The 12,151-nt window shown below is 43.1% G+C and overlaps 1 protein-coding gene across 1 annotated transcript in view; it reads left to right on the top strand.

Annotated features, from left to right (window-relative positions):
- CCNYL1 (cyclin Y like 1) overlaps nucleotides 1–12,151 on the top strand; it is a 70,666-nt gene that overhangs the window by 13,546 nt on the left and 44,969 nt on the right. The gene's annotated exons all lie outside the window — the stretch shown is intronic.

Here is a 12,151-nt window from a genome sequence, read left to right as displayed (position 1 = left end):
TTGGCTGATGTCATTGTAGAGCGGCTGGCCATTATCTTTGAAAACTCATGCTGATCAAGAGAGGTCCCGGACTACTTGAAAAGGGCAAATATATGCCCTCGTTAGGAAAGGAAAAAAAGAAGACCAATTAATAGGGGGAAAAATCAGCAGGGACATGAGGTTTCTTGGATCTGGGTGTGGGAAGTAACTTCAGTCCTCCAACAATGCTTCCTTAAATAAATAAGAAGATTGGGAGGATGCAGCAGAACACTACTGGAAACTTGGAGTACAGTCCTCATCCTTGTTCTCATCCTTGCTTAGGACCCATCAACAAATAAAGCCATCTGGAGGGTTCTGAGTTAACTTTTCCATTTTATTCTGTTCAATTAGAAGGAGCAAAGGAAGTTAAAGTACTGAAATAGGTATAAAAGGGTGGTACCACCCAGAGGGTGGTAGTGGATGGGTCCTTCTTGGCCTGGAAGGACGTGGGAAGTGGGGTCCCACAGGGCTCGGTCCTTGGGCCCGCCCTGTTCAACATCTTCATCAGTGATTTGGATGAGGGGGTGCAAAGCACCCTGTTCAAGTTTGCTGATGACACTAAGATGTGGGGGGATGTGGGCACAATAGAGGGGAGCAACAGGCTACAGTTGGACCTAGACAGGTTACAAGGATGGGCGGAGGAGAACAGGATGGGGTTTAACACAGACAAGTGTAAGGTGATGCACCTGGGGAGGAACAATCGGCACCATACATACAGGCTGGGGAACTCCCCTCTTGTCAGCACGGAGGTGGAAAAGGATCTGGGAGTCATTATTGACTCCAAGATGAACATGAGTCGGCAATGTGGGGAGGCGGCTAGGAAGGCCAACTGCACCTTGTCGTGCATCCACAGATGCATCTCGAGCAGGTCCAAGGAGGTGATCCTCCCCCTCTATGCGGCACTGGTCAGGCCGCAGCTGGAGTACTGCGTCCAGTTCTGGGCGCCGCACTTTAAGAGGGATGTGGACAGCATCGAGAGGGTCCAGAGGAGGGCCACTCGTATGATCAAGGGACAGCAGGGTAGGTCCTATGAGGAAAGGTTGCGGGACCTGAACCTGTTCAGCCTTCAAAAGAGAAGGCTGAGGGGGGATCTTGTGGCCTGTTATAAACTGGTTAGGGGGGATCAGCAGGCGCTGGGGGAGTCCCTGTTCCCCCGAGCGCCGCAAGGAGTGACCAGGAACAATGGTCACAAGCTGGCGGAGGGAAGGTTTAAGTTGGACATCAGGAGGCGCTACTTCACGGTCAGGGCGGCTAGAGTCTGGAACCAGCTTCCAAGTGAGGTGGTGCAGGCTCCCACCCTGGGGGTTTTTAAGAGGAGGTTGGATGACCACCTTACTGGGGTCATTTGACCCCAGTGCTCTTCCTGCCATGGCAGGGGGTCGGACTAGATGTTCTGCTCAGGTCCCTTCCGACCCTAGAAACTATGAAACTATGAAAAAGTTGCATAAAAACACAGTCCAATATCTGTAAGGAAGATAACAGTGAAACATTATCCCAGGGTGAGAGAGAGAGACTGCTTAAAACTCTTGATTAGAATTTGCATTTAAGTATGCTGTGGGATTGACTTATAATCAGAAGAATACATTTTCTAATTCAATTTTAGGGGAAAGACGGGTTTTTTCCTTTTGAATATTTGTTGATAAGTCCTAGATAAAGCCCTTGAACCACTCCTGGCTTACCCCTGTCCTTTCAATGAAAGGATATTGACACTGCCGTCACCCTTTTGCTATACATGTGGCAAGTTGAAGGGTATTTTAATGTTTTGGGCATTCTGTCTGGTAGTTGTATGTAAGAGTTTGTTCCTGAAGTTTACAAGAGTAGGTCAGATGAACACTTTTCTGAGATGGTTTTGACCAGGGATGTCAAAACGCATGACTCATGGGCTGGATCCAGCCTGCAGAGCTGTCTCATCAGGCCTGTGGGGCTCCTCGAGGGGCCAGGAATTCAGAGAAAGGGGCAGGCTCCATCACCCTACCAAAATCTGAGATCCTGTTAGGGACATATTTCCTCCGCAGGCAGTAAGCAACAGTTGTGTTAATCCCTGTGGCTTCCTGATACTGCTCACTCTGGCAGTCCGTATCTTCCCTTTAAGAAAATGGTTGGTCCAGGGTTGACTCCTGAGGAGCCTGGTGAGTTTGATTTCGTCTTCCAACTCTCTCTGGTTTAGATGAGGATGGAACCTGCTTTGACCAGGCAGTCTGGCTTTACTTAAGCCAAAACATCCTTATTTTTGTCATGTATGGCATAAAACACTGGCTTACTACAATAGTGTGCACATCAGGTATAAAGTTGTTGCACCAGATTCCTGTCTCTTCTAAAATCCAAAAAACTGAATTTGGACATTTGTAAAATTAACTTTTAACAAGATTGTTCTGAGCAGTTTTTCTGGTATAAAATGGAGTAATTAAAGTCTGAAATGGGATTAAGAATAGCCAGAGCCACTAGATTGGGAAAGTATTGGTTGATGCCTGCAGTAATATTAAAAGGTAACTTGAACAGCCTTCCTGTAACTCATAAAATCCCAAATCTCATATTTAAAATATACTTTTTAAAAACAATTTTTCATTTTCCTCATTTAAAATGAAGTCAGTAATAAATAGTACTAAACCTGCTTAGTCAGAGGGCCTAATACGCAAACTGCATATTTACTTAACTTTATTCCATGTTGTCCTTTTTCAGAGATTTGATGGAATGTGAGATGTGTGATGGGATACTAATCCAGTATATTTGATAGTAGTAAATATTTTTTTTTCCTTTCTCTCTTCTGAACCATCCCTTGTATGTAAGGCGAAATTGTCATGAGATGTGGGAAACACCTTCTATAATCTGCATAGATAGAAAAAATAGCTGCTGACAGATGCATCAGAATATCTGTACACTGATCAGTGAAATCTGTTGGGCCCTAACATTAAATGGGTCAGGCATAACATTTTCTGAAAGTTCTTTGCTTCATCTGAATATTTTTCCCCACCCAGTCACACTCCTCTCAAAATGTGCTTTGAGTTTTGTTTATTTTTAAATTGGATCTACCTCCCTATTTGGGAATTTGTGGTCCCTCTTACAGTCTGCCTCTCTGTCCACATAAAATAATACCTGCAACTCTACACAGCAGATCAACAGTATAACAGGAAAATTATGGAAGCCTGTTTCCTTTCTCTTAAACCTTGAAAAGTCAGAAGCCATTTTGGGATGCATTTGGTAGCTGTGTTGGTCTGAGACAAAAATAAACGCAAAACTCTAGGGCTCTTGGTTTAGAGAGGATACCTTTTATTAGACCAACTAAGAAATCGCAAAGAAGTTACCTTTTTCTGCAAGCTTTCAGGCGCGCACACCCTTCCTTAGGCTCAGGGAAAATTAAAGCTGATAAAAAGTCCCCATAGGTAGAAAATAAACTTCATTTTCTGCAGAGGAAGCTGAAGGTGGAAGTCTGTTCCTCTGGGTCCCTTTACACTCTCATGGACCCAGAAGCCATTTCATGCAGTTAAATAGACATTTGTTGGCTCAGAATTCCTCAGCAGGGGCTGTGAATTAAATCCCCTTGCGTTTTGCTGCAATGCAAATAGCAGTGGCATGATTTTTCTTGTGGACCTACCACAGGGGGATCCTGATAATGCAGTGTTAATAAGGCCACATAAAACTTTAACCCATGAAATGCTTGTGGGTTGTTTTTTTTACAAAAGAGCATCTATTAAACATTTGCCAGATATTAGACCACAGCCTTCATTTTCTGGTATCTTTTTAGTCTAAGTAGCAAAGATAAAAAGACATTGCTTTAGTTAGTTTCTTACCAAGTCAAACTGTCCTAAGGGCAGCTGTAACAAAGAAGGAAGACTTGTTTCCCAGCATTAACACTTTGAATTGAGTAATCCACAGCCCTCCTTGTATAAAAACACTGATCCATTTTAAATGTGTATGAATAAGGGGTGTCACTGCACTTGTAAGTTTTTAATATATTGTCACTGATGCCTGAAAGAGAAGCTGACACTGCATGCTAAATTTCAAAATAATTTGCTTTAAGAACTTTGTAGCAGGATTCTGTGTTCCTTCATTATGTAATACAAGTAGTAATTGCTCTTTACCAAGGAATGGAGCTGTAGTCCTTGAAAATGATCAGTTTAACAATGACCAGCTATGTGGTCCTGTGCAGGTAGGATTGATTTCCTATGGAGAAGGAATGAATGGTTAGAAATGTATAAGGATCCTATTCTTACACAACTGTGGTTAATATTAGGAAGGGTAACTTGTAATCATGATGGAGATGTGACTATGGAAAAAAAAAAAAGCACTTCCTTACTCAGACCTTGTCTTTGCATATTTTCACAGAGCCCGCCACAGTCCCTGCTGCAGCCAGTGAGTGTGGGGCTTTTTATTTAAAAAAAATTTTAAGTGCTGAGAGGCTGAGCTGGGCAGGGGTGGGGTAGGGCAGACATGGGGGCTTCTTCCGTGGCTCCCCCTGCCCGGGGAGAAGCAGGCACAGCTGGAGGAGCTGTGGGAGAACCTGCAGTTGCCTGGCTGTGCCTGCTTTTCCCTGGCTGATCTGAATCACTCTGAATCTTTTCCAAATTTATTCGGAGGCTTCGGATTCAATTCAGACCTTTTACTGAGTCTCCCGATTTGATATGGATTAGGAGATTCAGCTGCCAAATCAAGCCGAATCTCCTCCAAGTTGAATTGGCGACCGAATCTTTGCACAGCCCTAACAGACATAGCTAGATCTAAATAGATAGGTGTATGTGTATATCTAGATCTATATAGCTAGATATTTTTAAACTGGAATCATGGTATGGCAAAATGAAATGAACTCTGTTCCCTGTGAATCAACAAGACACTGGTTTTACTTTCTGTGCAAATCTACTGAATCTGCCAGGTATTGAGGGTTTAATCTGAAGACTGTGTGGCATCGGACAGTGGATATAACTTGGATCATAGAAATTATGGGTGTAGCGTGGAAAATAAATCTTCTTGTGTTTTCAGTCCAGCGGCTAGTTTGCAGAGGTGAAGATCAAAAGTAAAATTCACGCAGCTGATATGGAAATAGAACCTCACAATGCTATTTTATTCACAATTTTGGAATAGAAATGCACTAAAGTGGCTTGAAGGAAATGGATCATGAAACACCACTTTATCTGAATTCCTAACCATGTTGGGAGTAATAAACTTCACTCTCCCAAGCATCCTGACATATCTGTTAGTCTTATTCCTGTTTTTGTTTTATTTTTTATTGGGGCTGTTAAATAGCCAGGACCTTTCTACTCTGATAGATGTTAAAGGACGGGCAGTACAGTCATTAATCAAACTGTCAGCCTGCTGGGCCAGAGAAGAAATCCAATCTAGAGCAATGAGATGCTTTTATGACTTAATGGTTTAAATATGTGCTGTATCAAAATGTTGGTGCTCTAAAAGATATTGTCCAGTGAAGCAGAGGATGGTAATAATGCTATCATGGGAAATAAATTACTGTAGGGCTCTAAAGTATTGTGAATTCCCTTGTTATAAAACTGTCAGAGGGAGTGTTACTTGGGTAAGAGTGACGCTCTGTCATCTGCATTCTCTTCTAAAGTTAGCTAATGTAATGCAGTGTATAAACACCTATTACTAGATGTTTGGTGTCCAACGATTTGGTTGTTGAAAAGCAGTTTGTATGGCTAGAAAACTTATTCTGTAATCACGTATATGAATACAGTTGATGTCAGGGGAAGAACATAATATGATCCGCCATGGGACAGGTACCATAATATGATCTGCCCGTGAGATAGGTACATGCCAGCATTAGTGCAGGGAACAGCGGCACTGGTGGTTACAGAGGTTTGCTTTTAGCTTGTCCTTCAGGTAAAACAATTTATAAATGGATATTGTGAAATAGAGAAGCAAGAGTGAACATCAGTTCCCTGTCACTCTGCCTGACCTGGTTGGTCCTGATAACTTGACAGCTTTGGTGCTGCTTGAATTATTAACTTTATTAAAGTCCCGAAATTGGCAGATGTGCATGTATACACACCCAATCTTCCCCTGCCCTGCCTCCCCCCCTTGCAAATTTTGGGCATTATAGTTCTGTATAGGGATGTATACTACCAAGATTTAATTTCACAGTTATGAATCTGGTGAGACATTTGCCTTCACTTCTGGGAAGCCATCCTGTGGTGGACATTCAGATTTCTTGATACTTTTTTACTTTGGTTTTTTACTATTTTATGTTGTTTTTTCAGCCCTTTCTATGGCTTTGGCTGTATTTTCCTCTTCTGTTCTTGTTTCTGCCCTTTCTATTCCTGTTCTTCTACAGTTCTTTTGGGATAGCTGTCTTACCCATGTTACCTCCCCACTTTATTCTGCCCCCACTTTACTCTGCTGTGAAGGTTTATCCTTTGGTTGCTCTGAGGTAACTACTGAAAACTTAAAAGCACAACTTTCTGTTGGCAGAGTCTGGTATTTTGGCATTATGCTTATAACTGCCATCTGCATAAGACATTAGGAACTAAGGGCTCTGACAAATGTGGGGGGAAAAACTAAACAAAACAGTGCTTTACTGGAAGAGGCATCACATCAGTTTGACCCCAGTGCCTGTACAGCTCATGCACTTCGGTGGGGCTTTTGGTGCTTTTATCCAATAGCTGATTCAATCAGCTATTAAATAAAAGTACCAAAAAGCCCCTTTGAAGCATGTGAGCTATACAGATCTTGGGCAAGTCAGGTCAGATTAATGCAGTGCCTCTTCTGGGAATGCACTGTGCTTGGTGCAGGGTTGTGCCGAGCTGAAAGTAAAGCGCTCCGGTGTGTGTCCACATATCTGTAAGCAGCCTAGGTTATTTCATGAATTCAGTGCGTTCCAGACAGACCAACCTTTTCTTTCATGGCATTTTCCACTTTGTATTCTTTCTCCTAAACTCTTACAGCTTCTCCTCCTGCCCCTGTCTGTTTTTTGCTCTTCTGTGTTGATCTCCCTGCTTATAGTACCTGCCAGCCACAGTGAGAGGAATACTGGAAAAGTGAAACTCTTAAGGCTGACCAGTTTTACCATGCACTGTAGAGGAGGAATAATACAGCAGTGTAGATAAAAATGATCCTCTGGTAGCTTCCATCATAACTAGGGCTCTTCCCAACTGCCTCAAGCTGGGAACTAGGGCCTACTTTTTGGGCTGTTCGTGGGGCCAACTGCCATTTCCAGGGCTTGCTTATTGTGGGTGCTGCTCCCCCCCCCCCACACTGCTGGCTGAGGAGTGGCTCCACCATACACCACTGACTAGCAGAGAGGACTGTCATGCAGCCATGCCCTTTGCCACTGATTGGAGGGGGACAGGGCCGCATGACGGGCAGCCCTCTCAGCCAATCAGTGGTGAGGGGCAGCAGCCATCTTGCCTTCTTGTCAGCAGCCTCCCTCCACCCTTCCCTGGAGTGGGCTGTGTGGCTGGAAGGACTGCTGGGGAGCCAGTATTTTATTTTTTTTGTAAGTCCCACTTCCCCCACCCCCCACAACAGAGATTGCCCAATTTTCACAATTTCTGTGAAATCTACACAGTCACAATTTGGATGGGTCCCTAATCGTCAGGGATCCAAGTTTTTTGTCGCTTGCTTGTGGCCGGCTATGGGAAAGCAGTGCGGGGTGTGGTAATGGCAGTGGTGGCAGCCACTGTGCCACTTGCCCACAACCGGCTATGTGCAAGCAGCATGGAGCACGGCAGCAGTGGTGCAGTGGTGGCCACAGTATGTGAGTCTCCCCTCTCCCCTGGCTAGGCTGGTGTGTGTGTGGCCCGTGGAATGGCACCACTGCCCTTGCCCCCCCTGGCTCTGCTCCTGGGAGCAAGCACAGAGATGCACTCCCTCCCTTCCCTGCTCCCCCTGCTTCTCAATCTGGATCCCCCATCCCCTTCCTTTTCACCTGCCCTGCCCGGCCCCTTCCCCACACACACACACCTACTTGCTGTGGTGTGTGTGTATGTCTGTGTATGCATGTGTGCATCTGTGCCTGTGTGTGGAGAGAGTGAGGGACACCAGTAGGGCTGGGGGATGGTTTAATTTTAAGCATGGATTTTGGGGGTTTTATCAGAGAATTTGCAATTTTTGGAGGAATGCAACTATGGTAGTTTTGCTGCCACCTTGGCTATTGTTGAGATAAGAAAGCTAGGTACATTTACAACTTTAATTAGGTGTTTGTTGCATGGATCTTGTCCCAGGTGAGAACAACATGATGTCTCTTGGTAGTTTGTTCTGCTTGTAGTTAGAAGTAAGATGTTTAAGCATGTGACTTCCAGCATTTTTAGCATTAGATTGACCTTCTCCCCATCTTTCTTCCTTGAGGTGAGATGTTAGAATGAAGCAGGTCAGAATAATCAGAGAAACAAATTTATTATCCTCATCAATTAAACATAAAGCATTTTTTTCCAAGAAAGCTAATAAAGATGTCTGAAAAGTAAAAGAAATACTAGGGAATCAAAGCTCATGGAAGAGGTGATATCTTGTATTAGATCAACTAGATATTTGCGAACAAATTGTTTTATTTATTTGCAAGCTTTTGGGTGCACACACCCTTCATCAGGCATAGGAGAGAGCAGAGACTGTAAAAGTTCTCCTAGGTAGAAATGACAATTCATGTTTTGTATTCATAGGGAAATGTATGTCACTTGACGTAATTTAAAGGAAAGAAAAAAACATTGTTCTTTGCTCCTTTCATCCAATTTTTCACTGAGCTACTGTACAGCTATGGGCAAACCAAAAATTTGCTTCTCATAGAATGCCCATTGTGGCATAAGTACCAAAGGCATTCTGTTACAGTTAGCTTATGACCAAGGATCCTGGTTTTCCTTTTCCCATGGGAAAACAGAGAAAACCACAGATTTACCCTTTTTATCAGAGAGAATGCAGATTTCTCCTTTTAGCAGAGAAACCCATGGATTCCCTGCTTTTGCAAACAGCTCTGCTGGCTGGTTTGCCTGGAAGGGAACGGGGAGGGGGAAGGACGGGGCCTGAGGCTCTCAGTCAGCCACAGCTCTGCTTGGTTCAGCTTCACTCTTCGCTCCTGGAGCCTGAGGTAAGTGGGGCTTGAAGGTGCTGGGTGCCCCTCTGGCAGGGTTGTGGGCCATGGCTGGGGGACACTAGCAGGGCTGTGGGGGGGAGCTGGCCCCGCCCCCACCTGAGCAGGCAGAGCAGTGGGGGAGCCGGCTCCATGCTGTTTTTGCTGGAGCTGCCTGCTATTAGGGACAAGGCGCTGCAGACTTGCATCCCTGGCCCCATGGCCCTGACAGCTGTGGGCCTCCTCCAGCAGGCCCCTGGGGGCAGGGGCTGTGGGTGGGGGCAAGAGGCACAGGTAGGGCGAGGGGCTGTTGTGAGGCCAATGAGGGGCACCAGCAGGGTTGGGATGGCTTTGGGGGTGAGAGAGAGGCAGCTGCAGCGGGCGTTGGGGGCAAGTGAGGGGCACCAGCAGGGCTGGTGGTGGGGGGCTGCAGGGGGCTTTTAATTTTAATAATGGATTTTGCGGGTTTTATCAGAGAATTTGTGATTTTGTTTTTTATCAGAGAAAACCAAGATCCCTGCTTATGACCATCAGTTTTTATGGCATGCAGTCTAATGATGAATATCTGGTAACTAATAATGATGCAGAGTGCTTCTACTCATAGGTTGCTGCTTTTCCAGGCCTAGATTGGTAGTAACATTACTTGCTGTTTTAGGCCACCTAACAATCACATGTGAAAGGCATTGATCTTAACCTGTTTTCTAGTGGGTAGGAGTTAATGTCAGAAACCAGTCAAAATATAAATGTAAAGTATTAAAACTGACATTCTTAGAAATTTTAAGTATAGAAACAAGAAAGGTAAGTGTGAAAAGTAAATGCCTTCTTAGCTTCAAATGCTGATTGTATCTCTTCTGTGGATAATGTGGTACTTCATTATACAGCTGTTAGTTTGACCCCATACATGAGTGCTGCTGTGTGCACTCTATAAAAGAGGGAGATGGGACAAATTAATTGCATGAATAGACTGGGTTGCTTTTAAAAACTAATCAGGGGAGAAGATGATTCTTGAATTCACCCCCAGAATAGCTCTTGTGTATCCTATTTATATAGCAGGGGCTCAAAATTTATGGGACTTGAACTTATATGTACTCCTGGACTGCTGTCAAAACAATGCTGTTGTACAGAGAGACCACTGATATTTATATATTTGCTTATTTTAAATACCATATAGCTGGCCAGTGTCTAGGATGAAAATCAGTGTTGTGTACCATTGAGAATTTGGAATGAAGTGTGTAAGAGGAATATGCATGCTTGACTTACTAATTTATGAGAAATGTGTATACTGTGGCAAAAAGTAGGGGGTTGCCTGAAGGGAGGGGACATATGAGTGCCTGTCACAGTACTGTATAATATGCATTATCTTGGCTACTAGTGATAGAGTTGGTATTTGTAATCTGAGGGTGTGATACTACATCAACACGTTGCCTTTAAACATTTGATTATACAGACTTCTAGTTTGGTTTTACATAGTTCATGAAGTAAATGTGGCATATAGAATAAATCCAGGAATAGGGTTCATCAGAATGACATACATAGACAAGAAATTGTTCTTTCCAGTTTGAACAAGAGAGTGCAGTAGAAAAGGATTTAATACACTCAGACTGTGGAGCATGGGTTGGTATGTCTGCAATGTGATTCCCTCAGACCAGCTGTTCCTCTTCTAAACCTGATGCCAGATTGAAATAGCTGTGTGATGGTTATGACTCTTTCAGTGCTAGCAAATTTTATGGTGACTACTGTGAACTTGGAGTGAGTTGTAGCTACTTTATGTCAGCTTTGACTTACTGCGTCAAGAGATCAGAGTAACTTTAACTCCTGACATTTGCTTGTCAATAGTATACTGATAAATATTCAGTGTAGGAATTTTTTGAGGGGGGTGGGGGGGAGGTTTAGAATTTTCTTAAAAATAAGAATGCAAGAGATCAGTCTAAGTGTCCGCGTTTGAATGCAGATCTGTTACCACCCCAGCAAAAATTTTCCCCTCTGAACACTTACCAGACTGCTGTGTCAGTACCCCATCGCACCAAAGCAATGTGTGTTAATCTGTGCATGTTATTTTCAGCAGGTACTTTTTGGTGCACCTGGTGCAGATCCTCAGTCCAGAACCCCATTAGATTTCTCAGAGCCTGGTTTCCCTACAAACCCAGAAGTGGTGCAGCCCCTAAAAAAACATGTTAGTTGCTTAACATGTTTCCAGATCTGGTTCTGTTTCATGGCTTGCACTTCACTTCTTCAGGTTCTTTTTTGGTCCTGGAGCCAATTTTTAAGGCTAACTTCATTCATTCTGTAGCTTTCCTCAGGATTTGAGCTCATGACTGACATGTCTTGTATTAAGATGATGATTGTACTAATTTTATAAAATTAATAAGTTGCATATTTACTGCTTAAGTAATCACAGTAATATGTTGAAAAATGATTTTATCCCTTTTTAAAATATTTGGGACTGTTTCCTATTAAAATTAATCTATAACAAATTCTGAGTTTTAGATGACAAATTCAGCATTGTGTTAGTGCAGACAAATTTTGGAATGTAAAAAAAAGATGATGTTCTTTAAGGAAGCTACTTTCATAGCCAGTCTTTTTTAAATGTTTTTTTTTAAAAAGAATTTAGTTTGTTTATTTTATCTACACTGATTCTGGAATTGTGAACACTTTTGTGGTCCTTCTGTAGTAACTAGTGCTACTCATAAGAAGTCAACATTTTTATACTGCAACTTGAGCATTGTTGTAGCAAAGTAGAACAGAATAGTTTTAAATGGATGTAAACTCTTGTCTTGAGAGATTGTGTAGTATGGTGGGCCATTCAGTGATCTAGAAAGCAGGTTGATTAGGTATAGATCAGTGATTCTCAACCAGGGTGTCCCATGATCCTTTCAGGGGTGTTTTGGAGTGCCATTCAGTTTTAGTACTGTTAAGTGTGCAAGCATGGTTTAGAAGATGTACCAGGGTTTTCAAATAGGACTCCATAGTGTTAAAAACATTCTGTCCTGTTGTGATCTGAGTTTCTTGCAGCAGAAGAATTGCTTTATTTTTCTGTAGCAAAAAAAAAAAAGAGTAAAAACTAAGCTGGCGTTTTTTAAGGGATGCCTTGAGTCTAACAGGTTGTGTGCCAGCCGAAGAAATCTGGTA

The sequence above is a fragment of the Gavialis gangeticus genome, unplaced genomic scaffold (assembly GCF_001723915.1).
Source record: "Gavialis gangeticus isolate Ggan-Ray unplaced genomic scaffold, GavGan_comp1, whole genome shotgun sequence".
Classification (NCBI taxonomy): domain Eukaryota; kingdom Metazoa; phylum Chordata; order Crocodylia; family Gavialidae; genus Gavialis; species Gavialis gangeticus.
This window is presented reverse-complemented; position numbering and strand designations above follow the sequence as displayed.